This window comes from Polypterus senegalus, chromosome 5, assembly GCF_016835505.1.
Source record: "Polypterus senegalus isolate Bchr_013 chromosome 5, ASM1683550v1, whole genome shotgun sequence".
Taxonomy (NCBI): Eukaryota; Metazoa; Chordata; class Cladistia; order Polypteriformes; family Polypteridae; genus Polypterus; species Polypterus senegalus.
Window position 1 is genome coordinate 58,460,920 of NC_053158.1, and position 23,780 is coordinate 58,484,699.

Consider the following 23,780-nt stretch of genomic DNA (forward strand, 5'->3'; position numbering starts at 1 on the left):
TAATGTTCTAATGTTCTAAAAGCGAGATTATGTACAAAGTCCACACGGACAACTTTCAGATGCAAGACTCAAACCAAGGACACTACATGAAATGAAAAACATAATCAGTGAATGAAACATTTCATCTATACAAAATGGCCTAGAACAATGTAGATTAAAAAAATTGAACTTAAATCAGTTGAATAATATTATCACTCAAAGCCATATCACGTCAGAAACTTCTTGTGCAAATGCCCTTTTTAAGCTGAAAGAATAAGCTATAATAACATTATAAGCCTCGAGCTATGGTTGAATATGGAATGGCACAATCTGTTGTCACATTTGATAAGGCCTACCTTCTGCATACACATGACACAATATATCTGTATCAGAATTATCAGTAGTGTAATTAAATATATCATACACCAGTGGAAAATGGAGGCAGAGAGAGACAGAAAGCGAGTTCATTATTTAAACTCTTGCATCAATATATCACCTGCTAACCCAAGATGGAGCTAAAAACAAACAGCTCAGGCAGTGCCAAAGACAAATTGGACTGGTTGTCAGTATTAAGGGGGGCCCAATGTCAGCCAGAGAAGCTTTACAGGAAGCAGTGGATTCAAAGTTTACATTAACAATAGGACAATTGGCTTTAGGGTCTCCCCCTAGTTTCATGGTGGAGTGACACTTAAAAGAGCAATTGAAAACTTTACGTTAGACATTAATAGGTTGCTACATGGTACCTTTTAAATCCAGATTTAACAAAGTAACCCTACCTAAAAGAAAGTGAATAGCTAGAGTACCTCAAGGTGAATGACATGGATAGCTTACAATTGACCTGGAGACTACAAGAATGGTATTATTTAAATGGACTATACACATGAATCCTGTAAGTTCAATGCACCAGCACATATGTGGCTGAAATATACTAAAGTGCTATTAATACTTCCTCTGGAGGTGATGGCAAGTTTGGTTTGAAGTGTGCAAATAAGCATTTTTAGCGAAGAGTTAAAATCTGGCCAAGCGCAGCCCCAGTTTTTTGTGTTCCTTTTATTTCACCATTTGTATTTATGCCTAGTATTACCCCTACCATGAGTAGTCTTATTCCACACTAATTTATTTTATAATGAAGAACAACAGTGAAAACTTCAACTTCTGAAGTGTGCCATGCCAGTCACTTTATACTTCATACTGTCATGAGTTAGAATTCTTTTTTTCACAGTTATCATCTGAAAAACAGTTTGCATATGCGTCTTGTCCATCATGCTCTTTTAACAACAGTATGTATTTCAGGTCACTGGTAATCTTAAATACAGGGTGGTCCAGATCTAATTATGCAATTATGAAAAGGCGAACACATCGTACCCGCTGTTCGACTGACAACCATCTCCCTGACATTTTGGAATGTAGGGCAGGTGCTGCCATTTATCGACACCAAAAAGAATTTTTTGTGAATACTCTATGTAATAAACTTAGTAAGTTATAGTGTAATGAAAATTGCATAATTAGATCTGGACCGCCCTATATTTAGCTCCGATTAAACACCATTTTATTCGTCGTGTAAGGAGCACAACGGTTGCCATATACTTCATAATAATTCTAGAAAAAATGAACAATGGATACAATTGATCCATTCATTTATCTGCATAATTCTTAAGGCAGAGGCACATCATTGCTTTTGTTTGAAACAATTTATTATTGCTAGGAACAAATGTGAGAGTGCGTCACATCAATACTGTAAGTCTTTTTTCACTGAAGAGTCATTTGCATACAATTTGGCTTCTAGAATGTGTTTGCATGGTCAAATCATTTTTTTCTTGTCATGCATGAGTTTGTTTTTAGCTTCTCATTTGTTAGGTTGTGAACCTGCTATAGCAGAAGAAGGTGTTTTATATATGCACACTATGTGACAGCAACATGACAATGTGATAGCATCCCATTTGCATGTAAATTCAGTCAATACCGACAGTTGTTTAAAAATGTCAGGTTTCAGAAAATCGTATTCATGCAGGTGCAGTAATCTCATTTGTTGTACTTTCCACAGAAAATGTCTAAGCACCAACCCAGGAAACAACCTGAAGACTGTCTGGCCATTTCAATAGTATGTCAGATAGCTTAGTACGACAGCTGTCTTGAGGGCTTCCCTAGCACAGAATATTGAAAGGCTAAAATTATATTCATCTGCTCTAATTCAACAGCCAGTCTACAACTGAACTATGCCTCAATGCCCCTGCTTTCTCATCGATCCTCTTTCAATCCATCTTCATTAGGTTTTAAATGCAGCTCTAATAATGCTAATAAATTTTTAATCTATAGGCTGCCTCAGCTTTAAAATCACATTCTTAAAGCACAGACATTTTCACTGTTATGCAGTTGCCTGTACAGTAATCCATCAGTCCATCCATTTTCGGAACTGAGCGTTTCCATTAGAGTTTTCTGCAGTAGGTAGACAGGGACTGTGCTGGCAGCAATGGCACAAAGCAGAACCATTTCATCTTACAATGTTTGATTTTGATTTTAAAAGGATATTAAACCATGAGCCTGGTCCATAATTAAAATTTAATCTTTTTTTAAAGCAAATAAACAAACAATCACATGAATAAATAAAGGGCATGCTGAATATTCCAATGAGCTTTTAGCTTGTCTAATGTGCCTTTGGGTATTAGTGCAATGTTGTGCTAGAGTTGCTGCAGTTGCTTAGTGCCTGATTCTTTACTTTCTGTATTTTTATTAGACAACATTAATAACAGTTTGGGAGTGACAGGTTAAAAACAATTATAAATAATTAATAGAATTAAATCCTGCATATCAATACAGTAATATAGCTTAGGACAGACTTTTCTCTCTAAGTTGGTGAAGGTCAATCCAAAACAAAGTTAAGTGATGTGTTAAATAAAAAATGACTCTCTACTGATCAAGCATTTCAACTTTTCTTCTCATTATACTGACATGTCTTCGAGAGGCCATCAAAGCTAAAACACATGTGTTTGCTTACAGTTTGTGAAGATATTATTTGCTTTGCTTTGTGTGATTTTATCTAATGCGCTGGTGGAAAAAATAAATCGTAGCTAGAAAATACCTGTTTACTCCTTCCAAGCCAGTGAACTTGATGAATGCTTAAACCAATCATTCACTCTTCAACTGGAGGGTCTTCTGTGGCTGCTGCTATAATGGTACCAGGATTCTGCTTTTGACCAGCTAAACAAAAAAAATATGTATGCGTAAAGATAAAGTGAAATAAATTGTACTAAAAGAGCAGTTGGCATCCATCCATGCATCCTTTTTGAGAAGCAGCTGTATGTAGTAGGGACACACAAGGAGCTGGAGTCCCTCCTGGCAGCACCATCAGTATTACAGGAAACAGTCCAGATGAGGAAAACACTCTTCAGACTCCTTCATTATTTACACATTTTGTTATGCCGCAGCTTTATAATAAAATAAGCAGCAATCAATACCCTAGTACAACAAATCAAAAATAGAATTTTAGAATTTTTTGCAAATTTATTAAAAGTAAAATTTTGAAATATCACATTAACACAAGTATTCACACCCTTTATTCGGCACTTTGCTGAAGCACCTTTGGCAGTGATTATATTGTAGCTTGGAGTCTTCTTATGTATGACACGACAAGCTTCACACACCTGGATCTGGAGGTTTTCTGCCATTCTTCTCTGCAAATCATCTCAGGTCTGTGTGGGTTGGGCCACCATTCACAGAGTTGTTCCTAAGCCACTGTTGTGTTGTCTTTGCTTTGTGCTTAGGGTCATTGTCCTGTTGGAAGGCTTTCATTAAGGATATCTCTGTAGTTTGCTCCCTTCAGCTTTCCCTCAGCTTTGACTAGTCTCCCAGCCTTTGCCGCTGAAAGACAACTCCACAGAGTAATGCTGCAATCTCTATACTTCACAGTTAGAATGGTATTGTTCACAGGTGATGAGTGATGCCTGGATTTCTCCAGACATGACACTTAGAATTAAGGCAAAACAGGACAATCTTGATTTCAGCAGGCCACAAAATCTTATTTTTCAGTTTGAGACTCCTTTAGGTGTCTTTATGCAAATTCCAAGCGGCCCTTCATGTCTGACCACTCAGCTATAAAATTCAGATTAGTGGAGTTGTTCTTCTGCATGGTTCTCACACAGGTTCTTGGTCTCCTCTCTTACCAAGGCCCTTCTCCCTGATTGTTCAGTTTAGCCAGGCAGCCATCAATGGGGGAGAGTCATGGTTTTTTCAGACGTACTTCATTTAAGAATTATGGAGGACATTGTGCAATTGTGCAAACATGAATTTTTAGTAGTCTTCCTAAGATCTGTGCCTTGATACAATTCTGTGTCTAAGCACAACAGGTAATTCCTTGAATCTCATGCCTTGGTTTTTGCACTTATACACGTTTTCAACTGTGGAACCTTGAATAGACAGATTAGTGCCATTCCTAATCATGTTCAATCAATAAGTCGACCACGGGTGGACTTCAGTCCTCATGGCTTGCTTTTTGTTCTCATACTTATTGTCAACTGTGGGAAATTCTATAGGCAGGTGTGTGCCTTTCCTAATTATATGTAGTCAATTGAACTGATCACAAGTTGACTCCAAACAAGGTATAGTAACATCTCAACAATGGTTGACAGAATGGCATGCACCTGAGACAAACTTCAAGTGTCATAGAAAATGATTTGAATACTTAATATCATGTTCTCTGTTTGTCACTCTGGGATATTAAATGTTGCTTAATGGAAGAAAAAAATATTTTAATAATTATAGAATAGAGCTGAAATATAATAAAATGAGAAAAAAGTGAAGGCACCTGAATACTTTCCAAAGGCACTATAAACATATCCAGTTTACAACGAATGCTCATTTTTTAGGATTTGACAGCAAAACGGAGCATCCGAAAAAAATGTCACAGAGAGCACAAGCAAACACTACATAGTCACCAGTGCACCAGAAATCATCTCATGTACCCACCAGAAAGCAAGTCTGATTGCTGAACTATGTTATGTTTGTGAAAATGTGTGAGTTTGACAAATGGCTCTACTTTACATAACTTTATCGTGATAATAATAACTGAATATGGCCACAATAGAGCAGACAGTGTGGTGTAATGATTAAGACTTTGGACTTCAAATCCTGAGGTTGTGGGTTCAAATCCTGCTACTGACACTGTGTGACAATTCATTTGACCTGCCTGTGCTCTGATAGAAAAATCAAAACAAATGGAACCAATTGTATCATAAATATTATAAGTCACCTTGGACAAAAGCATTAGCCAAACAAGTAAATGTAAATCTTGTTTAATTTAAAACATTTTTGTCACCTTATTTCTAAGTTATTCTACTCCACTGGAATATATGTTAATTCGAAAACAAGAATATTATATACACATAGCTTAAAACCATTGAAAAGTAACATACAAAACTATATGGCTACTCTGCCATAGCAGATAACATGTTATTTCTCCCTCTGCTCATCACTTTAAGTGGTGTCAATGGAAGCCTGTTTTTCTATTCCTGTCAATTAAAAGACTAAATATTTGAAGAATTTACTTTACGAGAGCAAGCGACAAACATCTATGGCTTTCTGAGCCACCACACCCCAAGTGTGTACAAGAAATGCAAAGTGTAAGTGTGACTGAAACAATATAAGTGCTGGTGAACCCTAAATTGCTTTTTATAAAGCAGTTCAAAATTACCTGATTTTAGGAAATTGCTTTGTTAAAAGTAGCCAACATAATAATATAATTTACATGTGCAGTTCACTGTCACAAATCAGCCTGGAAAATGTTAAATAAATACATTTTTGGTGGCATTAAACTTCCCACTGAGTCACATACTGTAGCTAGAAATAGTAACTCAGAATATTAAGAATGCAGCAATGCCTCACTCTTGTTTACATTTTTCTTTGTTTTTCTCTCTTCTTTTCAGTTTATTTTCCTCAATCCCTCATGTGTCTTACTATTTTGATTTTTCAGGGTTGGGGCCACAATTAGAATTAGTCCTCTTAGATGACTAGAAATGACAGGCTTGCGTTAGTGTCATAAATGTGTGCCAGTATATAAAGATTATGGGTTACATTATTATTTATTGTTAAAGCTCTGTATCACCCTGCTGATGTATATTTTCCTTTCCTATTTTTTATTTCTTTATGTAAAGAATTATTTTTCAGGCGTTTATTGTTAATATGTATTTTAGTTAATATTACGTTTTGTGGATTTTACACCAAGAGGTGCGGCCATACTATTGTCACCATTGAAGGACCACCCTCTGACTATATACTATGAGACTGAGGAGTGGATCGTTAATGTTTTGAAAGTGCTGTTCTTGTGATTATTGATTTTCTGTTTTTTGGATATTTTGCTTCTGCTTTTGGATTTGGATTATTGGATGTTGCTTTTACTGTTAAGCAAACTCTTTTTGTCTTTGCATTTTTTCCTCAATATTATTTTTTGCTTTTCTTTTGGTGATTTTAAATAAATGTTATCCTTTATAAAGATTTTGGATTTGACTTGTCTCTTATACCAGGTATTTTCACAGCTCATCTCCCTTATGAGGCATATTTGTATACTTTGGGATATCTGAAGATAACCTTTGAACCTTTAAAACCAGATCCCCTTTTTTTACTTGTGTAGGCCATAGCCTGCCTGTAGACTTTTGGGTCAGGCTGCCTTGAGTGAGTTTTTTGGGGTAGGTTAGGGTAGGCTCTGGACTGCTTTGTGGGTTTTTGGAGGCCTAATACCATTTTAACATTTTGTGTGTCATTTTTTGGTGGAAAAAAATCCCAAGCGCTAACAATTATCTTTTGCTGTTATCTGGGAGTACCAAAATATGAAAGCTAAAATATAAGAAGTTTTAGTGGTTCTAGGAGTCTGCAGCCCCTCTGATTTTACACTCAGTTAACCTTTTCAATACAGTGTTAATGTGATGGGTAGGTAAAGATTTACTTAAACAGACTACTCCGCAAAAATGCCCTTTAAAAAAAAAAACTGACTACCATTGAATGTAGCTTGTAAAGAGGGGGCTGTAAGGAGCACACAGATTATGAAATGATTCATTGCAAATTTAATTTAAGTCTTTTTGTAATGTTTTGTATGGCTATTTTGTACACATAGTACAAAGAATCAAATTAATCTGATTTGAAAAGATCAATTTCTGTGTTCACACAGCCCTGAAAACATCAGATTTGTATAACATTAGGGCAAAAAATCAGATGTGAGTCATTTCAACCTGGTAATGTGAACATGGTCAAAGAGTCTTTTTCTCTTGATCATTGTCAAAATGCCAAATTAAATCCATGTTGTATAACAATAAATTGTGAAAACTTCAGAGGGGCTGAAAACATTTTATAGGCATTCTAATATTAGGAATGTTGCCTTATTTTATAAATTATTATCTCCTCAACTATTCCAGAAACATTGTTAGTAGGGTGTTTGTTGACTCTATAGACTCCAAGTCTGCTTCCATCTACTGTAATTCTGAACATAAAAAAGTGCATGTTGTGAATGAATCACTGGCCCAATTGAACTGATTGTTACCAAGTGTTGTATTTGGATAAATGAAAACATTACGTCAGACTTTTCCTTCAATTAAGTTTATTTTTTATAGCTCTTTTCCACGAGTGCAAGCTAAGAACGCTGTTAAAATGCAATTACAACTTTACAAACTGCTAATTACAGAATGACCACACATAAAAGACACAGATTTGTTTAAATATAAAGTAAATTCTATGTCATATAAGATGACTTTTCCCGTGATTTTCTAAAGTATCCTTCATTTATCTAATCTTTGCAAGTTGGAGAGCCATCGGCAGCATGTTCCTGTGAAGTCAATTACCTGTGACATACTCAGCGACTGAGACAACTAGTCTCCAACTTGCTCCAATTAAAACAAACTGATCTGATTTCGTTTTTAGTCGTAGGGGTGGCTGTGTGTCCATGAGAGCTGACAACCAATGAATGCCCATCTGGAAATACGATGCACAGAAAGTAGTGACGAGTAAGGAATATATGTGGTTTGGACTTCACAAACAGAAGAGAAACTCGTCTCTCTGATGTCTCATGTTTTTTTGCGTACCACAACAGAATGGAAAAAAGAAAAAAGGGGTTGATATTGCTGCTGAACTGGCTGTATCTGTTAACATTTCATATAACACCGGCTCTGTCAAACAGTACACTATCGTCTGTCAGAAAAAGGGGCAAGCATGGAAAATGTCATGAAGTTACTAAATTTGACAAGTCCAGCAATTTTCAGATGTGCAAATGGACATGGTCCACTGATGAGATTAACAGCTGCATTCAGCAAGTCTGACATATCCTACATCTAGAAGTTGGCTTAAGACATAGCAGTTCCAAACTGATTAACATAAATGGAGTTTTTGGTTGTAAGTTAAAATTCAAATAAATCTGAAAATATGAACAGAATTTGAACTGAAGAGCATCAATACTGCTCTTACTAAAAAAATGTATTTTCCTTCCACAAATATTTTATTCCTTTTTACTATTTTCAGTTATAGAGTCAGCACAGAGATGAGGTGTCAAAAGGTACATTTTAAAAAATGCAAATGAAATTAATTATATTGCAATTAAAAGAACACTGTTAATGTAATTTTAATATCACCATAAAACAGTCCTGCTCCTGTGATAACAGTTCCAGCAAAACCTGTACCACGGGTCACTATTGAGAAAAAATAATTATCAGTGTTTTGTGTTATAATTGTGCTGCAATTGATTTCTAAGGGCTGAAGATAAAAAAAATATTTTGTATTTTTACTGCTGCAATCCTGAACTGAAAGTACGATTGACTATTCAGAATAAAAAGTCGTAGGAGACTCAATGTAGGCATTCTCACACTTAGGGTAATAGCCTCTAAATGTGTCATTGAAAATCAGTGCAAATTTAATATTTATATTTCAAAATTTGTCCATAAAATTCCAGCTCACTGGCATTGCTCATAACTATCACTCTTCACCTTGTGGCTGGTGCGCCCACAGGATAACTCCATATACTTGACATGAGCCTGACTATTAGAAGTCCCCCTGAGTGAAGACTGAATGGCCAATAAAGGACACGTCTTAATTACCCTTAAAGGTCTGCAGAAAATTATTATGGATAGGGAGGCCTGGTCATCCCAATTGGGTAAATTGCCAGTGTGATTCCCAGCAGGAAAAGTGGAATAATGATGACGCCGATTTTCAATTTTATCTTCAAGTAAATATAACTACAGCTCTGTTCTTACTCAGTTATTGTATCTGGTTGAATGTTAATATTGTTATGAGCATCATGATAAAAAATGGTGACATCAAATACATAATGTATAGTCTATAGTTTTTCCCTTTTTCTTTTTAATCAGACTTTGCACAGCACAAACAGCACAATGTCCTTTTAAACCTACTGCAATGCTATCAAAGAGGACAATTTCTTAAAGCATCAATATTGTCATTCTGCCTGCTGCTACCTTTTAAAAGGCTACTCTATTTTAAAAGGCTACTCTAGTTACTGCCAAAGTGTTTTGTGTAAAGAAGAAAACAAAAAACACAACACACAATGAGCTACATTAAAATACTTAAAACTGCATTTTAATTAGTTACATAACAGTAGATTACTTTAATAGATAGCCCTTGAACAGGGTTGATGCCTTCCTTACACCCAAAGCAGCCAGGGCAGTCACCAACTCCTTGTGACCTTATTTTAGATAATGGATAGATGAGCATTTAACATGTACAGTATTTCACATGAAATATTTTTTTCCTAATCTATTTAAAGACTGGGATGTTATTTACTTTTGGTTAGTGTTGTCAAACTTTTTATTGAGATCACATTTAAAATTAATATTTTCAACTTTTCACCGAAACCACTTTTGAAACTCCAATAGATTATATTTCCTTCCTCTATTTATAAATAGCCACTTCTCTGCAGAAATGAGTCACACTTCATATTCTCATGAAAAAAGGATCAACTGCATTTAAAACAAGGAAGCAGCTGTCAGGCATCGTCTCAATTTCAGTATGTGGAAAATGCTTGTATTTACAGTATTTTTCATTAACTTGCAACTTCCAGGAGAGTTACTTTGTTAAAAATAATGTTAGTTCCTTTAAGAGTACATACACACATGCTTTATCAGCAGAAGCACAGCTTTAAAAAATCTTTTATGGTCTGCAGTTTTTATTATATATCCAGTATCATACATACTTTATAAAATTCAGTTAAATTTTTGTTACCATATTTTAGCAGGTGTAGATAGTGGAGGAAGGCTGGAAAGAAGGAAAAATTATGGTTTTGAAAGGTGAAGCCATCCAAAGACAATGTGAGTAACCAAAAGCTGGTAGGGATCAGTAAGCCCTTGTTGCTTGAATCTTGGAAGGAAGTTTTCTTGAAGCATCAGGGTACAAGCATAGTAGCAGCAGCATGGTGGAGGAATATACTGGTATGAATACCTAATCTTCAAAGGTATAGGGCAGGATGGACACCAGAGGATGATGTGGCCAGATGGCCTCAGGACTTTGTAGGTGAAAACACTGAAAATAAATCTAAGGAGAATCTATAAAAGGCCACATACAGACAGTATTTATGTTAACAGAAAATGAATCAGGTTAGTCTCATGGGGCCAGATGTGATTTTCAAACGAGAATACATGTCTGGGCACAACCGGTTAAAAAGTGTGTAGTGAACAACAGTGAAATCCTCTGCTGCAAATGCTACAGCCACAGGAGCATGCTCAGTGCGTTGCCACACACACCACATGACAAACCGCCTGGATTGGGACACCTCAGCACCACACTGGAACAGGGTGAGTGTTTTTTTGACAGTGAATGGAGTGCCAATCCTGTCACCAGCCCCCAAGTTTTCCCTGTAAATTGGAGGACCTGCTTGCAGGGCTGGATGCAGATTAACGAATACTCAGGTTATGTTTATTTTTAAAACGTGTGCTGTGCTCTCTGTATATTTATATGTTCAAAAGGGTTTTTTTAGGAGAGTTTTTGACTGAAGCCTACTCTCTCTTGAACTGGGTTAATGAGAGCGCCACTGATCTTTGCAGTTCAAAATCTCTGTCCCTACTTTGAGCGCCGTCTTCATGAGGCATTTGATTGGTTTAAAGAAAACTTAACTCATGATTTTCTCCAGATAAATTTTATTATGCATCTGGCTTCAGCGAGACTAGAGTCAGGTTGAAGGTTCACCGAAAGGCAATCCTTTAAACATTTCTGACACATAAAAAACAGGGGGCAAAAGGTAAACATAGTTGATGTTTTTTGTTGGTAAGTAAGTGATCAAGCTAATTCTCCTGATAAACAAGAGAAAACTCTAGAACCCTGTAGTATGATGCAAATTACACTCTTTATCGCTTGTTAATGTTTTCAGAATAAGAAATGTATTTGTTTATTTTCAGATTTTTATTTTCTTTTTAGTTATTCCTTTTCAGAATGGAAAACGCATTGAGCTGTCTTTTATTATAATACAGGTTCCAAGAGAGAGAAAAAAGCTCAAAGTCAAATGTCAGAAAATGGTGGCAGTTTTTGTGATGGGAAGGTTGGCAACATAAAGAGTGAGGGTCAGGGATTGGGGTGGTAAGAACGTAATATGATGCGAGCATGGGACAGGCATTTTGATAACTACTAGAGCCAGTGAAGGAGGCCGTAAATAGGCACCACAAATAGATAGATAGATAGATAGATATTAATCTTTAAAGAAAATTAACTTTCTTCAACAGCACCACATGAGGTCATAGTGCACAACAGTTAAAGCCTGAACAAGCTGTTGAATAAGTACCAAACCTTGATTTATGTACACAGAGTACACAATGCATATTAATGTACAGTGTTTCCAAATAAATGCTGTCCCTATATAAAAGTATGTGTTATTACTGGCAAGGGAGAATAAGTCCAGGGTCAGATGAAGTATTACCTAGTCTAATGGTTGTAAGTGAAAAAGATCCCCAATAATGTGTGTTAGTACATCTCTGTGGACTGAGCTGATGGTCAAATGTCTTCTAATTTTGCCATTATCCACTTTATTGCCCTGTCTAATGAGTCAATGTTCTATCCTACAGTCTAGCTGGCATTTAAGTTCATTTTCCATAGGCTATTTTCATTCCCTGTGCTAGGCACTCTCCCAGCAGACTGCCTCACAGAACACTGGCCACAATCCACCAGTAGAACTTCTTCATCAAGTTATCATACATATTAAGGACCAGAGTCTCCTCAAAAAAAAAAAAAAGCCCCTGTCATGTTGTGTAGCCAATTCTGTCTAATGTTAGTTATACCCCTTGGTATTTATAGCACTGCAAAGCCTCCACATCCTTGTCTTCCTTTTGTTTTTAATTTATGAAAATGGTTTGTCCTCCCCTAAAAATATTTGTAACATTGTTTTGTAGATTTGGAGACCAAGGAATCTAGTGGTAAAGTTTACCTCTAGTCGTGAGGGGCCACGTTGTTTTTCCTTTTGGTGACACCATTTTGAGAACTTTTTGTTGACATGCCATGACTAGGTAAGCCCAACCAGAAATGAGCAGCATGTGACATCATTAGGTCAAAGGTATAAATGTCAGTATCATGTATTTTCTAGTTGTCCAAGTTTCCAGATGCAACTTAAAACCCTTGCAAGATTTTATTGGAGTTTTTATATTGATTTCTAGTTATGATCTTTTTCTGTCTTTTTGACTCTGTCCTTCACTTTATGTGTTGGCTCAGTTTACAAAGTATTTTACTAACTTTTGCTATGCCCATTAACGGTGATTTTGGTTTCTCATTCTGCGTTAGTTTTTTGACTACTGATCTTTCCGTTTTGTCCTTATCTATTTTACATTACCATATTCCATCTCCTGGTTCCATTCTCACTTCAGCCTGCAGCTTTTAATGTAGTCAGTACACTCCCCCATTAAATAACTAGTCTTATGGGCTGCCTTGCATACCATTTGTCCACCAGGACCTTGTCTGTCTGAGTAATGTTCATATTGTAAGTGGATGTCTCTAGGGCACCCTCTATGGGTACACTCTACCATCTCTCTATACTTCTTTAATTTCTATTGTTGATCTTATTCTTTTGGCTGCTCCCATTAGGTTGATGCCACCTTCAATGTGGAATCATCTGTAAATTTCTGTAAACAGAATCATTTTTAACTGCAAATACAATTGGTTCTAAACAGAAAGCAAAACATGATCGTCCCCAGGTAAAGCCCTCTATTGCAGTCTAACATCTCTGACACACAGCTGGAGCCTTACAAACTATCATCTGTCATTTAGGTAGCTCATAACTGAGGATGCTATGGGGGCATCAACCTGCATCACCTTGAACTAACTTCATAAATGAAGACCCTGGATAGTTTTAAAGATGCAATAAAACTAAAACAGCATGATCCTGACCAAGTGCAAGCATTATTCAGGCTTAGTTTGGGATGTAGATCAGAATGTCTTCTAGTAATATATATGCCTGGTAGAAAAACTGCAGAGGGTGAGCTGATGCGCAAACAGTGATCACAGCTAATTATGGGTCTTTATGATGTGTTATGTGACAGCCTCTGGTCTGAAGTCCTTAGGAACACTGAGATAGCCATTTCTAGACCCTTGAACTATCCAGGATGTCTCCACAGCTTACGGTCTGCTCTGCAGGTTCACATAAAGGGTGAACACTGTAGGTGATTTAGAACCACATTGTGCTGTCTAGCAATTATCTTGAGCACCCATAAGTTGAAGTTAATGCAATTAAGTGGATTCCCATCTATATTTTTTTATATTTTCTTCCATAGCTGTGCACTTCTCTTTCTTCTGATTCACCACTTCACTCCATTGATGGGACTGGATTTGAAATTGTTTTACAAAACAGGCACAAATCTATTACTGATGCGTAGTAGATTTAAATTTAAATCTGTCCTCTTTAGTTGTACCATTGGCAGAAGAAAAGAAAATTAATTCTGTTCATCATAAATACTAAGAAAAAGCATCTGCTTTTCAAAATATCAAGTGTAAAAGTGTAATTTAAAAGGTTTTTGTGAAAAACAAATGTGTGTATTTTATGTGATCAGCAAGGTGATCATTTTATATATCTTATTTATAATGAAAGAATACATTTGCTGTAGAAGTGGTTCAATGAAGCTTATTCCAAGTTCCAATAAAGAAAAGCTTTCTATATTGTGAAAGTCATGATCTGGCATTTGTTTTTATTTTTTTGCAGCTATTTGTTGGTCTCAAAAATAACTTTTTAAAACACATTTTAACCATGTTTAAAATAAACTCCACTCTCCTGCAGTGCCATGTTGTTTTACTTATGGTTGTTCTCTTCTCCATGAGAAACAGAAGGTTTTATGTGAAGACAGCAGGAGAAAGAGATGTGGTCAAAAATATGTGCCAGGGTCGAGAACCAGAAAGTCGTACTGATCTTTTTCCAATCCTAATAGCTAACCAGAAAATCAGAATGCATCAAAACATATAGATATTTATTATACAGAAAGTCTTTAAACATAAACAACCACAAAAATAACCACACGTAACATTTGTCACATATGGGCTGGGGAAAGGTATGCAATAACCCGCTGAGATGAGAAGGGGGGCTACCACTGACACCAGACCCCATTCTTATTTAAATACTCTTGTCACCCAGCGAAGTCAGAATAACAAGAAGTATAGAAGAAAGGATGGAGTAAATGATCTGGTTTGCAACTAAATAAATGTTTGCTTCCTGTTGATTTTTGTGAACAAACATAATGGGCATCATTCCTTGCTGTCTTCTGTATTTTCACTGAACCTCATCTGCACTCGATTCAACAATTATGTGCCCTTTTCTGCTACAGCTGGTATTGCCATTGTAGGAGACTCAAAGGGTCCCCATTTGTGGTTGTTGGAGCTGAAGTGTTTTCTAATCTGTCAACCTAACCACCTAGTGCCCTACCCACTGAACTGCATTTCCTGTTGAAGTAGTATGTAATGGACAAAGCTGTTAGCTCTGACATGAGGGACTGCAGAAACCATCAATTTCTCCTTTGATTAACGAGGTGAATTAATAGATGCTAAAACATTTCTGAGATGGTAATGACTGCTAATGAAAGCTATTTAGGTTAACATTGTGGTTTTTGAGTGCACTCACCCCTATACTTTAATAATTATAAGGCTTGCAAAAGCCCCAGAATTGTTTCAGATCATCTGAAATGAAAATCTAAACCACACAGGACCCTAACTTTGGTAATTAATATGACTTCACTCTTACTACACTTGAGTAAGTAAGGTTTTGCTTCAACAAACCGCTCTAATTCTGTTGCCTTTGCACTCACTATCTGAATGGGGACACACAGCTACCATGTTTAGGTGATTCCACCTGAAGATTAAAATTACAAAAAAGAAAAAGTAAAGCCAAATGAATAAAACAATTTAAACTACATCAAGAATGCAAAATACATCACCCAGGCAATTCTTTCAGAGTTTTGATTTACTTGTGCTAATGTGGTAAGCTATGAAGCAGAGAGTTATTTGTCATCTTTATTTTGCTACTTTAAAGAGCTAAGTATTGTTTGTTTTCATCAAAATGCAGTTTTATAAATTTTCACAACAAAAGAATGGCCGTTTGGTTTGCTTAGTGAGCTTGCCAGTTCACATATAGTGTTGGCAGGCATCACACAAGATCATGGAGGTCTTTTCAGCATGTGGAATTTAGAAATGTTTGATTAAAATCTGTTGAACCTCTTAAGATTTGCAGTTTATTGTTGCCTTTCTGCAGTTATATAGTACTTGTTAGATACAGTTTTATTGTTTATTCATAAGTGACATTAATTTATTTTCCAGCATCCTTTATTATAGTTTGGCAGAGTGCTGCAAAGTAGCACAGGTAACATCAGTTCATAAACAAATAATACAGCACAGATAAATTATTTGACAACATTCGTTTAAGACAAGGTGACAACACAGGTATAAACAACATTTTTTGCACAATACAAATGACAAGATAATTGTCCACTAGGGTGATTTGCTTCTCTCAAAGTTCAAAGTTAGCCTTTGGCAAACCTGCTGTACTTCAGCTAGTCTATAAGACTGCAGGGTTTAAATGAGGGTCAGCTTCACCATAGACATTAAAAACTTTACATTTTAATTATAACATATACTGTATGCACATACATTCAGAGTCAAGAGGGGAGATTGTCTACTTGTCAGCAGTGGGTGCAAAGCAGGATGCAGCACTAGAAGGGGTGCCTATGCATTGCAGGGCCCACTAACACACACACCCACACACACAATTTTTCTAATCTGTACAGATTTGTGGGAAGTGGGAGAACTGCCAGGGAATTCAGAGAGAAACCAATGCAAACTCTGAACACACACCTACCAGCTGTAGGATTCAAACCCTGTTGAGCTAATGAAAAATACCAACAATTCTAAAAACACCAAACCATAAGATCATAGTTCTAAAACTAAATGTACTAAATTAAAAACTAAAAACTAAATTTACCTCACCCCTTTTAACCTTTTTATCCCTTTTTGGAATATAAAATTTCCAAGTATGTGGACACTTTAATATCACAATATTAAGCACTTGGCATCTAGCTGTTAGCACTCTTTGCAAACAAGGCAGTTTTTTTAATGTAACGGTATATATTTGTACTAAAAAAAGTTTCATATCAACCCTTTTTCCTACATTTCTGATGTTCTCCATAAAAAAAAGAATTACTTTGTTTTGCAGTGGAGTTATTATCTAGATGAGGAACGCTGAAGTAAAACCTAATGGCCTATCACTAATACTCATGTTACATTTAGTGTCATTTACCATGAAGTTCTTACAGTGCTCAATCTTGTATATTTTTTTCTTTGTTGATTATGGGACATCTTGAGACTTCACGGGATCCCCTCGAGGCTGCTGGATATAATCTCTGGCCTGTACACTGATACTGTGAATGCTGTGCAGAGTGGAGGCAGAACGTTTTTCCCAGTTGATTCTGGGGTTTATCAGGGGTGTGTTCTTGCTCCTACTCTGTTCAATGCTTGCATGGACTGGGTGTTGGGCAGGGTCTTGGGGTCCAGCAGCTGTGGGGCATCAGTTGACAAGAAAGTTTCACTGATCTTGACTTTGCTGATAATGCTGTGATCTTTGCAGAGTCAATGGCGACTCTGATCAGGCCTCTCAAGAGACTGAGTGAGGAGTCTGAGTGTCTGGGCTTGCGATAAAAAACAAAATCCAGGCCTTTAATGACCTCCTGAGCACAGCCATCAGCAGTGTGACTGTCTGTGGAGAGAGTGTTGACCTTGTTGAGAGGTTTACTTACCTTGGCAGTGACATTCATGTCTCTGGTGACTCTTCCTATGAAGTCAGTAAACGGATTGGGAGAGCATGGGGGGTTTATGAGGTCGCGGGAAAGGAGTGTGTGGTGCTCCTGATATCTATGCAAATGGACAAAGGTCCAAGTCTTTAGAGTCCTGGTGCTTCCTGTCTTGCTATATGGTTGAGAAACATGGACGCTATCCAGTGACCGGAGATGAAGACTGGAATTCTTTGGTACTCTGTCTGTTCGTAGAATCCTGGTTTGACTTTGCGTTGAAAGAGTGGTTGCTCATGGAGTCCCAAAAGAGGCACATTACCTGCATTGTGAGGGAGCGTCAGCTATGGCACTACTGCAATGTGGTGTGATTCCCAGAGGGTGATCTGGCTCAGAGGATCCTTATTGTTGATGACCCAACTGGCTGGACCAGACCAAGGGGATGCCAACGAAACACCTGGCTGCGGCAGATAGAGGGTCATTTCCGGAGGGTGGAACTGGACCATGTGTCTGCCTGGAAGGTTGCCAACCAGAGCTGTTTCATCATGTGGTGGGTGTGGCAACGCACTGTACCAGTGCATGCTCCCTGACCTGACCTAACCTGTTGATTATGAGAGCAGAACAATGATGCACTAATGAAACACAATGCATCACATCTATAAAGGCCTAAAAGTGGCTTGTCCAGTGCTTCTATGGAGTTAGCATGTTCTCTTCTTTTCCGTTATATATTTTCCAGATTTTTCACTTTAATCCCACAAACATGCATGCGAAATTAATCACAGATTTAACATTGGGCCAGCATAAGAATAAGATATAAGCATATAAGATCTACTCATGAGTGATGAACTAATGTCTCCTTCAGGGTCTGTTCTGTGCCTAATGTGTTACACACATATCTAAAATATTCACTAGCAGTAACAGCGCACTGCACGATAACGTGTAGTGAATACACTTGACTTGAGCATTCATAGTTTTCATACTCTTTCTCTGTATGTTTAGCATTTGTTTGCTCAGAGGCCGATGCGCTTGCTGCTTCCTGAGCAGCTCTTCTTTTCTCCTCCCTAGCGTCCCTCTTCTTTTCATCTTTCCGCGTTAAAACTGATTAAGTCAGTGTTTGTGTTGGAATTCTTTAATCTTTCACTTAAGCTGGCACTTAAATCTTCAATCTGCCTCAAGAATGATTTAAGATATGAAGAGGTAGGGGAAGTGACAGCGAAGGTGGTAGGGAATGAGAACAGTGCCTGTACACATGCGCAGCATGGCTGCCCTGCTGGCCAATGCTGATTCTACAATAAAATAAAATAAAAATAAAATGAGGAATAACCTTGGAGGTCAATCATCACCCCAAAAGCGGATAGTAGACGTCACGTAGTATATGTGTACCAAATTTCAGGTCAATATATCAAATGGTGTGTGAACTACAGGTGATTTGAAATCCTGCGGACAGACAAACGAACAGTCATGGTAGTGTATTACATATAAAGATACTGTGTATATAAGCACATATTCAAATGTTTATATGAACTCAACTCTGAAGTCTGTGTTCCTCACAGTGCATTTATTACCGCTCTCTCGTGCTTACTATTGTTCTACTTTCCCGTTGGTGGATTTATCAGTTAAGGTTAGGGATGGAATCATTAAGGAGTAGAATATTTTGAGCAACTAACAAACATTATGTTTTGTGCTAACCTCAAAAACATGTAACCATGCTATGAAAAATATGGTAATGAAAGTATTTCTCATAGGCAAGTAAGCATATGTCACTGCTCTAAAGAAAGAAGCACATTTTATCTGCATATGCAGTACTCCCATTTGAAAAACTGTTTTTTCTAGCTGCCTCCTTTGGATTTTCACTGCTGAAGTTTAAAGACAACATCATTCCACAAATAAGTCTTTTATGAAAAGGAGCATAACCTCATTTCTCATGTAGCCTACATTAGGAAAGGAAAGTTAAATAATGAAAGGTAGAGAAAGTGGCTGTCTCTTTAAAATACTGCCATAAGTTCACTTATGCTTTCAAAATTTTTTTCCTATTACCCAATATTTCTTGAAGCGTTTTTGAAGCTCTTGGTAGAGGATTTAAGGAGTTTTACACAAAAAGTCATATTTATCTCCTGCTCACACTCTCTATCCTCCATAATCCTAGCACAGATGAACCATAAAAAATATTTGTACACTGCTCTGATGCAGTGAATTGTCAGAACATTAGGCACACTTTTCTGAACTTTACAGTCCTTTACCTGTGAACAGCTATTGTGTACTAACTGCAGTAATAATTAACATTTTTAGGGGCTGACCTCCTTTTAACTCTGCAGTTATGTCTCTAAGGATGTGTTTACCAGGCGGAGTGGTGGCTCTGATGCTAGGGATCTGCACTGGTAATTGGAAGGTTGCTGGTTCGATTCCCGTAAATGCTAATAGGCACCCTGCTCTTTTGGTCCCTTGAGCGCTTTGAGTAGTGAGAAAATATATATATAATATATACAGTAAATGCAAATAATTATTAGTATTATGTTTGTAAAGCAGAGAAATACCCTTTAATTACTCACAGTTGCTTACTTGGCAAAAAAGGTGATTTCACTCGTGTTTCTTTTGTTTTTATAAATATACAGTAGATCTCTATTGGTTTCTTTTCTTTAAATTTCTTCAAAAGACACAAATACCATCGCAAGAACAATGGCTCTTATTTGAGATGTGGGCTTCTTTAGTTCTTAAACTGTTACTTCTAATTAGCTCTTTCAACATCATTGTGAAAAAGCAATGTACCATCTGTTTAGCTCACTCAACCATACTGTAATTACTATATATATATATATACAGTATATATATATATATATATACAGTATATATATATACAGTATATATATATATATATATACACATACATACGTGTGTGTGTGTCTGTATACACATCTACGACTGCCAATGATATTTTAATTGCTATATCTTTCACATCCACAATCCATTTTTAAATAGTAATGTATAGCTTCATTCTGCCATCCACGATTCTGAACAGGACAACATTTTAGGTAATCGGTGGAAGGATGGGTCGCTTCAATCCCATGTCTCATTCACTTCAGTTCATTCTCAACAGACACAGTCACATAACTATCAGTCAAACATCAGAAAGGCCAAAAACTAGCAACAATTCTAAGAAATTGCTAGAAACAAGCTTCTTACTAGTATGAGCAAGCGTAATACCTCAAAGAGTGTAATGTGCCTCCCTAAAGCAAGCTTACTTTGATAATCTGAAGAATTCCTTATGCCAAGCTACAGTTCTGCTTTATATTTCAGAGCCCAACTGAAAATATTGCACTAGAAAAAAGCTTTAACAGAGCTTCCAGATGAAGAGGAAACTTCAGTTGAATTCTGGAGCAAAATTGAGAGATAGAGCATGGTTTATTTATCCTTTCACATTGCTAATGCCCCCTAAAGTAAAATAAATAAGTTATTAGCAACTGTAATAAAAACAAGATTTTGTGTATGATATGGAGCCAGGACTGTTTTGACCGCCACAGAACATATAATAACTCCAAACATTTTGTGGAACATATTACAATAGATTAATTCATTATTATGGATTAGAGTGTCTAATTACAGAAAAACCCTTTGTCATGCAGATCTTCACGTACCACAGTCACTACACATATGCAGACAATGATGTACTTCCTTATTAACACTGATAGTTATAGTAATATTATAGACTACCTGATTTAAACAGCAACATATAACATAGAAAAATTAATCCTAGCCAGCAAGAAATATGAAATAAAGATATATCCTTCTTTCAAAAGAATAAAACAACATGCAAATTACAGATGGAGAATGGCATGATGGTTACATATGCTGCCTGACAGGCTGTGAGTTTTATTCCGCTTGTTGTTTGTGTTGACCATGCTCTTTACATATGTGGGCATTCTCAGACTACTCCATTTTCTTTCCACATTCAAATGAAATGTATGTTAAGTTAATTACTGACTCTAAATGGAGCTAAATGATAAAGTATAATTTCACATAAAAACTCAGCAAGGCATACAATAATTGCAAATACAGTATAGAAATGCAGCATAAATACAAATCACAATGTTGAAATATAAACAGAAAAACAATTTAAACAAAGCAGTGAACTTCTACTGTATACTTTTATATGCTGCATATATAATGGATACAGATTCCAACTCTGCTAGGTTAGCCACTTGTTGAAATGAATCAAAATACAGCATGTCAAATCAAGTTTATTGTCATGAGTACTTCATAACATAAAATTCTTAGTTGCTTGTCATCTCAGAACAGTTAACAACAGTTATACATAGCATGCAACATCCATTATATAAATGTACAATTATGAAAAATAACTTAGTAATATTTTTGGTTTCTTCTGGAAATGCTTACTGATTCATTTTCTGGTGTTTGGATCTTGGCTTGATTTTAAAATTACAATGTTGTTTTTTTATGCATACTATTTTGCCTTTGCTTTGGGAATTTGTGCTAAATGATTTTTGTTTTTTTATTTTAAAGGGTTTTTTTTTTTGTTTTCATGGGCCAGCAGTTTGTGTGGTTTTCCTCTCTCCCAACTGTAGGTTTCTTGAATTTAAATTTGTTCAACTAATTTCTTGGCCCAATGCAGGCTCTGACGCCTACACGAGTTTAGAGGTGATGCTAATTTTGTTAATGGACCTTTTTGGAGAGTTGAGGCTGACTCCTGATGGGCAAAGCCTCAGCCTTTAAATTTTGAAATTCCATCGGATCATAACTGGACAGCCTCTCTAGTTTAGGCTTTTCTCAGTCGATACTATGCAGCACAACCAGTGAAGACTTATGAAAAACCTACCTCATTTAAAAGTAGTCAGGGTAATTTGAAAATTAAAATGAAAGTACATCAATATCAGGAATGTATCAAGAACACAATATTACACTGATGAGAGTGGAGCTGAGCTGCAGCTACTGATTAGGACTGCATGATGGCGCTAAATCTGACAAAGCCATTATGGAAGCTTTATGCGTGCTCCATTTACTTTAAGGAAAAGATGTCTACAGTATGATAACCCTGTTTCAAAGAAGTACAGAATCCAATACACTGTATTTTATTGAGGAATATTTTGGACAAAATTAAATAAATGAATAAATGCGTAAATAAATAAAAGTACTGTGAAATGTGAGCATAAATAAATAAATGTGTCATAAAGTGAGAGCCTAAATAAATAAATATGTCATGAAATGAGAGAATAAATAAATAAATGTGTCAAAAAATGTTTTTTGTTGCTTATTTATTTATTTAATTTTGTCTGTAACATTCCTGCAAACCGTTATGAAATACGACTTGAAATAAAACTGTCACTTTCACTCGTCAAAGTTGAGAGGGTGGGCTCTAACATGCCCTCTAGTTACTGATTGGTGAATTGAAGCACAAGAATTAATTAGAAAAATGCTTACTACTGCCGATGAAATAGATTCTGCCGAAGATATTACCTATTTCAGAGAGAGAATTGAAGATTTATCAGAAGAAATTACAATGTTGGCGGCCCTTTTAGACTCCGATATAGATGAAACTATTTTTGAAATTATCGAGGAACTGGTGGAACAGACTCTACTACACTCCAGTTCAGGTGACGCAGTTCCCTGCTCTGGACATCCATCCTTTGACATTCCAGCAGAGTCAATAGAACACTCTACAGCTCTGATCAGTGGCAAAATTGTTTGAAAAAGTAGCTTTGAATATGCACCTGACTTTATACTCGTAAAACAGGGGTCAAATACCCAGTTCAAAATATTAGTTGGAGCTGCTTTGGGCATTCCATTTCAAAGTACCTAAACTAATACAGCCGTTGCAGCTTACTGTGATCGTCTTCTCCGATACAACCATATAGATCTACAATCTGTCATACTTTTAAACCGCATAACAGAAGGTGTTCTATGGAGACAAGACTGAGGTTTTACTAATTAATAATAGGATATAAGACTCTTCTTTAAATTAGTTGACACCTTTAGTGTTATGTTAATGGTTACATTATCACTCATTCTTCAAAAGTCAGGAACCTGGGTGTCATTTTAGATTCTAACTTACCTTTTAAGACTCCTGTTGAGAATATAACTGATTAGACTTGATTTCATTCAACTTAGGAAGATTTCACAAATTAGACCTTCTCTTGCCAGTCATGCTACTGAAATGCTTATGCATGCTTTGGTCACTTCTCATCTTGATTATTGCTATGATCTGCTTGTTGGTGCTTCAAATAAAGTAAGAAACATATTACAGAATGCACAATTTACTGCTAAAAATGGGGCATACAGAATACTGTTACTGCTTTATTATTGCTCTTTCACGGGTTCCTAGTAAATACTGGATATACTGTATTATTAGCATCTTTTGCATACATATAAAGTTTTCCATGACAACAGTATTTTCAGTCTTTCTAACAAGTTACATTATAATGTTATTATTACACACCATGTCACAATTTTCAATCTTATACAGTTGATGCATTTAAAACAAACTTCAGGACTTATTTTTTTAAATAGGTGTTTTATCTGTTGAGTGTATCTTATTATAATTCGGCTGCTCTATCTTATACTGTATATTTG

General features: G+C 36.3%; 1 long non-coding RNA gene across 4 annotated transcripts in view; it reads right to left on the bottom strand.

Annotated features, from left to right (window-relative positions):
* Positions 1–23,780, bottom strand: part of LOC120530299 — a 136,306-nt gene that overhangs the window by 53,841 nt on the left and 58,685 nt on the right. For all 4 annotated transcript variants that reach the window (XR_005633941.1, XR_005633942.1, XR_005633939.1 and 1 more), the window contains one exon: positions 3,059–3,177. This is a non-coding gene — a long non-coding RNA (uncharacterized LOC120530299). The remainder of the gene's footprint in view (positions 1–3,058; positions 3,178–23,780) is intronic.